Source organism: Pogoniulus pusillus, chromosome 28 (genome assembly GCF_015220805.1).
Source record: "Pogoniulus pusillus isolate bPogPus1 chromosome 28, bPogPus1.pri, whole genome shotgun sequence".
NCBI lineage: Eukaryota > Metazoa > Chordata > Aves > Piciformes > Lybiidae > Pogoniulus > Pogoniulus pusillus.
In genome coordinates this window covers 9927233-9938596 of record NC_087291.1, presented here as the reverse complement: position 1 = coordinate 9938596, position 11364 = coordinate 9927233, and the positions used below count along the sequence as shown (strand labels likewise).

At 44.4% G+C, this 11364-nt stretch overlaps 1 long non-coding RNA gene across 1 annotated transcript; it reads left to right on the top strand.

The window, feature by feature from the left end:
* Positions 1–320: 320 nt before the first annotated feature.
* Positions 321–11364, top strand: LOC135188009 (uncharacterized). Its single transcript, XR_010307535.1, has 3 exons — positions 321–505; positions 10687–10848; positions 11286–11364. It is a non-coding gene; the product is annotated as an uncharacterized LOC135188009 (long non-coding RNA).

Here is an 11364-nt window from a genome sequence, read left to right as displayed (position 1 = left end):
GGGAGCAGTTCTTTGAAAGTAATTTTAGAGCTCTGTCTTCCCTCACTGCCCCTTTAAAAGAAGACAGACATACAGGAATAAAAAGGTAACCATCATCACTTCAGCAGCTGGGAATTACTGCAGGGCATACTGCCTAATAGCCACTGATGACTAAGGAACCTTCTTCACACCCTCCTTCCAACTCCCAGCTTGTGAGTGTTCCCTTCTGGCAGCTGGGGCAGGCACAGCCATTGATGGGACAGGCACAGCCATTGATAGTGCTGCTGGCTGGCAACTGAATGAATCTATTCCTTTTTTTTTCTTTGACAGGATATCCTTGGGGTCTGTACCAGAGATGGAGAAGGTAAAAGCATTCTTTTTTTTCCCTCTCTGCTATTTTCACACTTGTGTTGCTGGGAGACTAAAGTTTGGCCCTTGGGGCTGGAATGGAAGATGCCCATTCAGCACTGGAGATCTCACTGTCTGCATCACTGCCCTCTGCAGCTATGTAGAGATCTGTACAAAGGTGAGACGTAGTGGTCAGGTACCCACACATCAAGGTCATTTCAGCTCAGTCATAGGGGGGGCACCATTCCTTCTCTGAAGCTGTTATTTAAGAGGCTGGCTCTATATGATGCTGTTGCTGAGTATGAAAATAAATCAGATCAAAGCCAAGGAGGTTGTGGGGGCTTTTTACAGGCAGTGGATTCTTGAACTTTGTAATATAGGTCAAAACAGTTCCACATCAGTAGCTAAGGGGGAAAAAATGCCCTTCATTACGTTAACAAAAACAGTGGTTTACATGTGCATATATGCCAAATTCATTAGGCAGGTAATGAAGCATTTGCACAAATGTAATTACATACAGCAATTCTGACAGTTCATAACACTGCATTAATAATCACTACAATTAGTTCTGATGATGGAAGCAATTTACAGCACGTCACATGTATAAATAATGGTGCATTTCCTGCATGTGTCATTATTATGTATTAAGGATGCCACCTTGTTGTGACTTTCTCTGTAATGTTCCCCTTGAGTCAAAGTTAAGGGTAGATGAGTGATTTTATTTCAGAGCTACAGCATATTTCACACTTGTATAGTTTAAATACTCAGTTGAGGTCATTTGTATAAGTTCTGTACATGAAAAGCATAACTAACAGTAGTAATTATTATTTACTGAACCATCTAGGGTAGTACTGAATACATCTTCCCCTTTCAGTAATTTAAAGAAATTTAAGAGATAGTTATAAAGAGAGGGAAATGTCAGCCCCTGAGGTGTTCTCTGTATTTTCCATCTTGTCTTTACTCTTAGAAATGCAAGATGATGGAGCAGATCATCCTGAGTGCAGTCACAGAGCACCTACAGGATGGCCAGGGGATCAGACCCAGCCAGCACAGGTTTAGGAGGGGCAGGTCCTGCTTAACCAACCTGATCTTTTTCTATGACTTGGTGACCTGCCTGGTGCATGTAGGGTGGACTGTGGATGTAGTCTACCCGGGCTTCAGAAAGGCTTTTGACACTGTCTGCCATGGGAAACTTCCAGCAAAGCTGGCAGCCCTTGGCTTGGACAGATGCACTCTGGTGGGTTAGGAACTGACTGGCTGGCCAGGCTCAAAGAGTGGTGGTGAATGGAGCCACATCCAGTTGGCAGCTGTCACTAGTGGTGGTGCCCCAGGGATCAGTGCTGGGCCCAATCCTCTCTAATATCTTCATTGATGATCTGGATGAGGGGATTGAGTCCAGCATCAGTGAGTTTGAGAACACCAAGTTAGGAGCATGTGTGGATCTGTTAGAGGGCAGGAGGGCTCTGCAGAGAGACCTGGACAGGCGGCACAGATGGGCAGCTGAGGGAGCTGGGGGTGTGCAGCCTGGAGAAGAGGAGGCTCAGGGCAGACCTTATTGCTCTCTACAACAACCTGAAAGGAGGCTGTAGCCAGGTGGGGTTGGTCTTTTCTCCCAGGAACCCAGTGACAGAACAAGAGGACACAGCCTCAAACTGTGCCAGTGTAGGTTTAGGCTGAATGTTAAGAAGAAGCTCTTCAGAGAAAGAGTGATTGGCATTGGAATGTGCTGCCCAGGGGGGTGGTGGAGTCACCATTCCTGGAGGTGTTTAAAAGGAGGATGGATGAGGTACTTAGTGCCATGGTTTAGTTAATTAGAAGGGTTAGGTGATAGGATGGACTGGATGATCCTAGAGGTCTTTTCCAACCTGGTTAATTCTGTGAGTCTCTGAAATTAATTTTCCTTTTTTTTTTTTCCTTTTTTACTGCTACTGACCTTTAGTTAGTTAATAGGACATGAAACTGTTTTCCTTTTTCTGTGGTACTTGGTGTCATAGTGAAATAATTGCTTAATTTTATAGTGATGATTTAATAATGCTTTCCATTTAGAAAACAAGTCTATAAAATCAGTTTGTTCCAACCCTTAGTTTTCTGTGCTAATAAATCTTACTGCTTTAAGCTCTGTTCTTTTCAAACCACAATTCATAAGCTGGATAATTAATTTTTCTAATTAATGAGAGGGAGGACTAGAAGGGTCTGTAAGAGCAGGAGTTATTTCTTCTCTCCTCTTGGTAATACTGCTTATTGGCCCTTCTCATTCTATTAATGATTCATTATCCGGTGGCTTCATAAGCACTTTCTTAACATAGATACTGGAGAGAGACAAGAGATAATAGTTTTAAAACCATGACTGTCTGTATATATTTGTGTGTGATTTTCTGTGTGTGTTTGTGTATACATATATATAGGCTTGAGGTGAGGAGAAAGTTCTTCACTGAGAGAGTCATTGGACACTGGAATGGGCTGCCCGAGGAGGTGGTGGAGTCGCCGTCCCTGGAGCTGTTCAAGGTAGGATTGGACGTGGCACTTGGTGCCATGGTCTAGCCTTGAGCTCTGTGCTAAAGGGTTGGACTTGATCTATGAGGTCTCTTCCAACCTTGGTGATACTGTGATAAAAACCTCTCAGTTGACTGTTGGGGATGACTTGAAGGCAATTAGGGATTAATCAGAAAGCATGAACTGAGAGGCTCGAGCTGGTCTGTCAACTAGTGCAAGTGGCCTTAACTCCATCATCACTTGCACGAGTTTGTGGTGCTTCCCTCTGAGTATTTCATCTTGCATTTCAGTTTGACTTAACCCACTTTGCTAAGGTAAACTCCACACCAGTCCCTGGTAATTAAAGTTCCCTTAGTTGAAGCGCAGGACGCCAGATTCTGTCTCATTGTCCCACACTTCCCCTCCATCTTCTCATCTCCATACAAACGTTCACAGAATTGTTGTTTGGAGTTTTTTGGGGGATGTGGGTTCCTATCCTCACCATATCCATTGACTTGAGCAATGGCTCAGTCTTTATTTGAGTGCAAAATTCTATAGAGTACAATGGCAATTATGCAAACCTGACAGCCCAAACCATTTCTAATGCAAACCCTTCAGTTTTCTCACACTAGCAAAAAAATGTCCCTTTTATAGCCCAAGCTTTGATTACCCTGCTGTAATCAATGTCCTGGAAGTGTGCAGCTGAATGAGCTTGTACCGAGTTAGAATATTGATAGACTCTTCTAAAAGACAAAGGCAAAAGCCATTTCTTGAGATAAATATATATGAAATTAGACAAACAGTAAAATGCATCTCTGCTGCCGACAAAGAGAAAAGCAGGTTTAGTCTAACTGCAAGAATGCTTCATTCTAAATCCAAGTTGTTGACATTTTTCACAGGGACTCTTTGTTCAGGATTCTCATCACCAGCACACAGTATTGCATATTATATTCCATTGGCCTTTTTTTCTCTTTTCTTTTTTTTTTCCCTCTTTATTTTTCCTTTCATTTCCTTCAAACTAGTCTAAAAGAAACAGATTAGAGTTTTACATAGTTGAATTTGAAATAAACTTGTACCAAGCAGGCTGGAATAGCTGCAGCTATTTAACTTATTCTGTTCTATCACATCATGCAATATTTAAAGCCTGTAATTAAGTTTTCACTTGAACTGTTGGGAGGCAAATATTGCCCCCATGGTGGTAGAAGTTCCCATCTGGAAAGGCTTCATCACAAACTGGCATATTTTGCAAACCAAAGGGTAGCAGAAAGAAGCTTCAAACTCTGCAAAGGCAAATGAAAAAGGGGGGACAGTAGTTCCTTGCATAAAATGTGCTACCACTGTTAATTGAATGCTATAATAGTGGCATTTTGAGTGGAGTTCTACAATAAGCATAATGCTTACGTGAGGTGGTAGTAATGGGATTAATATTAATTCAATTTTGACTGAAGTTCTTGAATGCATCCCAAATTCAAATCATGTAGAATTTCAGTTACAGAATGCTTCCTAGTGAGGAGCTACAAAAGACTGCAATCAGATACAAGTTTTTTTATTTCTCCTCCATGAAAGGCACAGTAGGTTACCTTTCTGGCACTCATGAGGATTATGTTTTTAAAGACTGGTATGGGAAAATACATGTGCTTGTTAATGAGTTATGTTCTCTTATGTCATGCAGTGTTTTGAAAATGCACTTTTCTCTTAAAAGCTTTTTAGAAGGGGTAAGGTGTAGCACATGACATGAGGCTCAGATCATGCACTGTACACCCTTACTGAATTTTAGGCACAAACTTGATAATTTTACTCAGGTATTTATAGATACCTCTCACTGGATTGAAAAAAAACACCTAAATCTGTGTTTCAGTGTAGTTATTTGCTAAACAAACAGAACCAGCAGTGCAAATATATAACCAGGAAGCTTTCTGAAAGGAGGTATTTGAGTTGCTTTTGTCTCTCTTCATGGCAGTTATTTTGAGCAGCATTGGTTTTTCCTTTAGAAAAGGAAAGGTATTAAGGTGGTGGAGTGGGTCCAGAGGAGAGTGACAAGATTGGTAACGGGGCTGGAGGGGAAGTCTACTGTGGAGAGGCTGAGGGAGCTGGATTGTTTAGCCTGGAGAAGACTCGGGGGAACCTTATCCCACACTACAGCTACCTGAAGGGAAGTATCACAGTATCACAGTATCACCAAGGTTGGAAGAGACCTCACAGATCATCAAGTCCAACCCTTTACCACAGTGCCCTGTGCTAGTAATGCTAGCCCAGTCAGTCCAAATCCTAATGACACCAGCTCAGCCAATTCGAACCCCCAGCCAGCAGACCAGAACCAAAATCCTCCTGTTAAAAGTAAGGCAGATTTGAACTCACAAGCTCCAGGTCAGACTCCTAAAGATTCAAATCCTCCAGCAGACACATCCAAGTCTGTTGCTGCTCAGGCCCTTCTGGCACCTGCTAAGGCAAAAGCTAAGACAAAGAGTGGTTCGCAGGAGGATGTAAGAGATGGGACCTCTGGTGATCAGCAGCAAGAGGAGGAAGAGGAGGCAGTTAGTCTGCGAGACCTTGTAGATGTGCTGAGACAACAATACTCAAGTGAGAGGAGTGCTGTGAGGTTAGCTGCCAAGAGAGAGGATGGTTCCAATGAGTTTAGGAATGCTATGAGGAAGATTGTGTTAGGCCCGACACCACCAGAACAACAGGAGGAAGAGGAGGAAGATGACATCCAGGGTTCCAAGGATCCACTCAGAGAGGTCAGGGAAGTTAGGAAGGAATATACAAGAGAATCAGGTGAGCCAATCCTAAGCTGGCTAGTGAGATGCCGTGGCATTGGTGCTAATGCTCTGCAGGTAGGAGACAAGTCTGCCAAGCAGCTGGGACCACTCACTAAGGAGAGTGGAGTGGACAAACACCTAGCAAGTCCTCTTGGTAGGGTTAGCTTGTGGACACGCCTTCTGTTGGCTGTGGCTATGAGATATCCTTCCCGAGATGATTTGCCATGGGCTGCCAAGAAGTGGAACACTGTTGAGCAGGGAATTAAGCTTCTGAAGGAGTTTGCTGTGAAGGAAGTGCTTTATGGAGATCATGGCACTCATGAGCCCGATGATATTCCTTTGGGAACAGGTCTCATGAAGAAGCTGATTAAGCTTGCTCCTTCATCCTATGCTAACATCTTGGCCAGTAAGTTTCTAGCAAGGAGTGATAATGGAAGGTCATTCACTGTTGGTGAGTTCACTGATCAGCTCAGGCAGATTGAGGACATGCCCGTAGTAAGGTGGAGGTCAGGCTCTTGTCCCAGACAACATGACAGGACAAGAGGGCATGGCCTGAAGCTGTACCAGGGGAGGTTTAGGTTGGATGTTAGGAACCACTCATGGAAAGGGTGATTAGGCACTGGAATGGGCTGCCCAGGGAGGTGCTGGAGTCGCCATCCCTGGAGGTGTTTAAGGAAAGATTGGATGTGGCACTTAATGACATGGTCTAATTGATGCCGTGGTGTTAGGTCATAGGCTGGGCTTGATCTCATAGGTCTATTCCAGCCTCAGCAGTTCTGTGATACTGTGGTTCCATGATTAATAGTTGATACATGTTGAATTGTTCAAATGCAGTTGTTGAGTTTTGGGCCTGGACAGCAGTGCAATGCATCCAAAGTACAAGATTGCCTAAGTGGCTTCTAATCAGAGACAAAACTTAGCAGTTTTGAGGAAAGCAATGCATTCATTTTAGTTCCCAAAAGTCTTGCATGGAAACTGCTTTCATCTATTTTTGTATACATCTACATATATTTTCATATACACATATTTGTACCAAATATTTAGGTATATGTAGGAGTGTGTATGTGTATACATATAGCTTTTAAAAACCCAAACCAACTGGAAGCTTCTCCTAAGCTGCTGAACTTTAGAGAGAGCTGATTGTACACAATGAGCTAAAACCAGCCAAGAGAACTTTCAAGTGCCCTCTTGCAGACTTTTTCATGGCCCAAATTAAAAACAGCATAAAATTGGGCAAAAAGGTAAAATACAGGTAGCATGTTCTGTGTGAGCAGGCTCTTTGCCAAGCCTGGCTAACTTGTGGAAGGTGCACTTTTCACCCTTGGTGATGCAGCAGAAGCCTGCCTTTTGGTTGTGAGGGGAGCTTGCTGGTGTGCCTGCAGTCCCTAGCGAGTGGGTTTTCATATGTCAAAGAGCCAGAGTCAGATGAAGGCAATTGGAAGTAACTGCTCAGAAGAAGATGCCCAAGACTAAGTTGCCATGGAGATGGAAAGGCTAAACACCACTGTACTCCTGACCTCAGTGCAGGCTGATTTCTCCAAATGACAGCTGAGGTCACAGGGGCGTGGTGGGAAGCTCATCCTGCCAGCTCTAGCTCTGCTTCTAGCCTATGGATAAGTAAAGAATTACTGCTTCCAGTTTAGGCAGTCCATTAACCTTCACAAGCCTGAACTTTCATTCAAATAATTGTAAAATAAGTATAGGTGGTGGAACCTGGGCAGAATCACTGCTATTTGTATGGCCCTTGCAAAGTTTAGGGACCCAACCCCGAGTGTGCATCCACTGGTATTTGCTGTAAGCTTTTTGCTGTAATTGGAAGATGTTAGAGCCCCAAATTACCAGCAGAAACAGAAAATCACTCATTGACTGGCAGCCAAATGAATGCAACCAGACTGGCAACGCCTCTCCTCTGTGATGGTGCTTTGTGTTTGATGAGGAAGTTAACTTCTCTGTTACCTATTGGCGTTATGAGATCTTCTAGCTGGAAGCTCATTCCACGAGGGGCATTAGAATAAAATACTGCCTCTCAGCTTTGCTACAGCTCCTCTGGCAAATGTGGTGAGGGCAGAGGGGGCAGCGAGTTCCTGCTCTGAACCATGGTAGCTCACAGCCTCCTTCTGCATGCATGACTCCCAGGGCTACAGTGAAACCAAATTTAAGTGCCTGCAGAGAGACTGGTAAGCACAGATTGTCTGGCAGAATTGCTCTGCTGGAGGTGAACAGGGCTTTTTGCAAAGCCTCAGCTCTGCTTCAGAGTGGCATCTTAGGACACAGCTTACCGTGGGTGACGTTAGGAGTGCGGGTTCAGGCGCACCTAAATGTCTGATTGCAGAACCAGAATTACTTCAGCTCTAAGTGCTTGCTGGTGTTATTTTGAGCAGCAGCTTGTTATTGACTGTTCTAAATGCCAAAGGCCATTCAATTTTATTGTGGGTTTTTTGTGGAGTGGGCCCTGCATTAGAAAGAAATAGCTCCTGTGAAAACTAGCACTTTGCAGCCTGAAATACATTTCAGCCAAAGCAACTTTCAAGTCTGGTTTAAATGCCAAACACCTCCATGGCAATAAGGTTCAGAGAAACTGAGCCCAGTGAAGTCCTTACAGTGCAGAAGCTCAGGGAGATGGGAAAATAAATGTTTTATTCTGTTCTGTCAGCAGGAGGGCAGTCCACCAAGAGTACATCTCACTAAAGTTCTCAGTCTCATCTCCCCTAACCCGACAGGGTTAAGCCCTGCCTGTTCTGTAGCAACAGCACAGGTCTCTGGTTCAATATTGAGCTCATTGAGACCTCAGTATTTTCTACTGTGAAAATTATCCCCAGTGACTGTCTAGCTGAGCCCAAAACAGCACTACAAAATCCTGGGTAAGACTCCTGCATTTGGTGACGTGCAGTCAAGTAGCTTGTTTTCATTATCTCTTCCAGACCCCAGGCAGAAGGGAAAGGAAGGAACAACACGTAGAGAAATGCCCTAACTGGCAAATGTTCCTGTGGAAAGCAGAGTGGGAGCACTGTTTCTGACAAGCTAGGATTGCTCATACACTGGCATTTGCTATCTCATTCCCACACTTTGCTCACTTATCTCCCCGTGTTCTTTATAAGGTTATTATTGGAATGGGCTGCCCAGGGAGGTGGTGGAGTCGCCGTCCCTGGAGGTGTTCAGAAAAAGCCTGGATGAGGCTCTTACTGCCATGGTCCAGTTGATTGGACAGGGCTGGGTGCTAGGTTGGACTGGATGATCTTGGAGGTCTCTTCCAACCTGGGTGATTCTATGAAAAGGTCAAGTTCTTCATGTGATGCATTGTCAGTGCTGTGAATGGCATGTGGAACATGTTACTGTGCTATTTCTGCAGAACACTTCACTTCTAGGAAGAAAAAGATGCATTAAATTAGCCAAGATCAGCTGAGTGTTAATGGCAGTGAGTCTAATGCTCCAGCCTGTGCAATGCACTGTATGAGAGCAGAGTTTGGACCAGAGGAATTAGCACCAGAACACCTAACATGTTTTGCAGATCATTTCATTTTCACTTTGAATTCAAGGTGGGGTAGTAAACGAGGCATGCATCTATTTTACTTTTTTGTGTGCTTTTATAAGCAAGTACCAGCAACACTCCCTTACTAAAAGAAGCTACAGCTGGTTGAGTTGGTGAGTCCAGGCTTTGCCTCTGTGCTTTGTTCCCACCTCCTGCGTGATAAATCTGCTTTGGGTGGCTCCTTCCTGCTTGTGTTGAGTGTAGGAAGACCCTCCCAGCCCACAGCCCTGGCAGCTTTCTGCCACATCTACAGCACAGCCCAGCAGCGGTGTTGTAGTCTCCACAACAGGAAGAGCAGTCCAAGCACAGAGCTCTACCACCACTTCCCTTCCTGGGCCCTTCATCTGAGCAGGAGCCTTGGGGCTGCACCAAGAGACTTACCTTGCAAGCAGCAACTGAGAAGGAGGTTTTCAAGCTTTTTAGTTTTCTGGTAGCCTGAGGATGTGAAATCTGGGCAAGGAGGCTCTCTGACCACCTTAGCCCCAGCGCCTCTCTTGTGCCAAATCTGGAGTTTGGCAGAACAGTAACATTAGTACCTGTAAGACAGCAGATGTGAGGGGACCAGCGCTAACCCATAGCTAAGATTTGTCACAATACAGAGTTGACTGGGGCACTGTAATTCTGTTCATAGTCAAGCTTTATCTCAAACACTCAGATGTCTTAGTAGCACCAAACTGATTCCAGAAAAATGTAAGAGACTGGACTTAACCATGAAACAGCACTGTTGCTGTGCTTAGTAGATTAAATGATTAAAGGATGAGCAGTAAAGAAGGCACACCATGAGACTAAGCCTTCAGCTCCTCATCTTTACCAGGCTTTAAACTCTCCTATGTCTGCTACTACTGCTCTGCAGCTCTCTCCCTTGCTCCCTCCTTTTCCTCTGGGCACTCTTTTGGTTGGTTTGTGTTTTTTCCTAGCTCTCATCACTGTGAGCTGATAGAGGTTTTGCAGGAGGGAGTACGACAGCTCTGCCTGCAAGCAGCCAAACACTTCGCTTCCCAGGGGAAGGTTGTGCTTTTCACATTTCGTTCCTGTCCACTTCAGGGAGTGTGGATGATCTTATGTGGCATTCATCATTTAATTCTGCCCAAGCCAGGGCTGAAATGGAGACTGAGCTGCGGTCATGTTGTGATTTCAGTTTCTGCTCATCAGTACTCTTAGGTTTGGTTCTGTCTCAGCTCCAGATCAGGCTTGCATGGAGGGGGAGAGGCTCTCTTGGGGATGAGAGGTGTGTATGCCTGTGCTGTATTGTGCGCAGTGCCTGAGACAGTAAGGGCTCTGTGGGGTGATGGAAGCAATTAGGTAATGTACAAACTACTAAACATGCCTGATTAGAAACCAAGTCAAGCTCAGGGTACATCCCAGCTCAGGGACAAGGTGCTGATGGGGGCAAACATTGCTTGAAAATGTAAAGTTCAATGGAGGCTGCTAAGAGTTAACTGGTTTGGAGTCATCACTCTCAGTACTGTTGACAAAGAAACAGCAAAGATGAGGGATTTTATTTTCCTAAGAAACTGGCTTCTTTACACTGTCCTGGAGAAGAAATCAGACTTGAAATTAAAACACTTCCAATCACTGTGCTGGTATTGGTCTGCATAGGTTAAGAAGGGCCTGGATGATATTCTGAAGATGATTCTTGAGGAGTTTGACATGACAAAAATCATGCAGAAGACTACTATTGTCTGGAGCTCCTATGCCCTTGTTTGCCTTCAAGAACGTGAGTGGATAACTTTCTCCTGTCAGCTGGACCTCAGACTGAAGGTAAGTAACTTACAGAATCACAGAATCAGAGTCCAACCATTAACTCTACCAAGCCTAGTGCTCAACCACATCTCAGCACCACATCTCTACCTCTGTTCAACACCTTCACAACTGGGGATTCAAACACCTCCCTGAAGAGCCCATTCCAGTGTGTGAGTACCCTTTCAGTAAAGAAGTTTCTTCTAATACCCAGTCTAAACCTTCTTTAGTGCAACTTGAGACTGTTTCTTGTCCTACCACTTGTTCCTAGGGAGAAGAGACTGACACCCACCTCACTACAACCTCCTTTCAGGGGGCTGTAGAACTTTTTAACACTGCTGTTGCTCTTTTGTATATTTTGTGTCATTTTGTTGTGGTTTTCTTTTTAAATTAAAGCTGTTCTTCATGATACCAGTATGATTTTCTTCTCCAAAGAGGGAGTTATCTTTTCTCCTCAGATGGCAGTGCTGCAGTCCATGCTCTTCTGTAATGCTGTACCAGACACACAGACCAAATGTGCGTACCCTTCCCCACTGG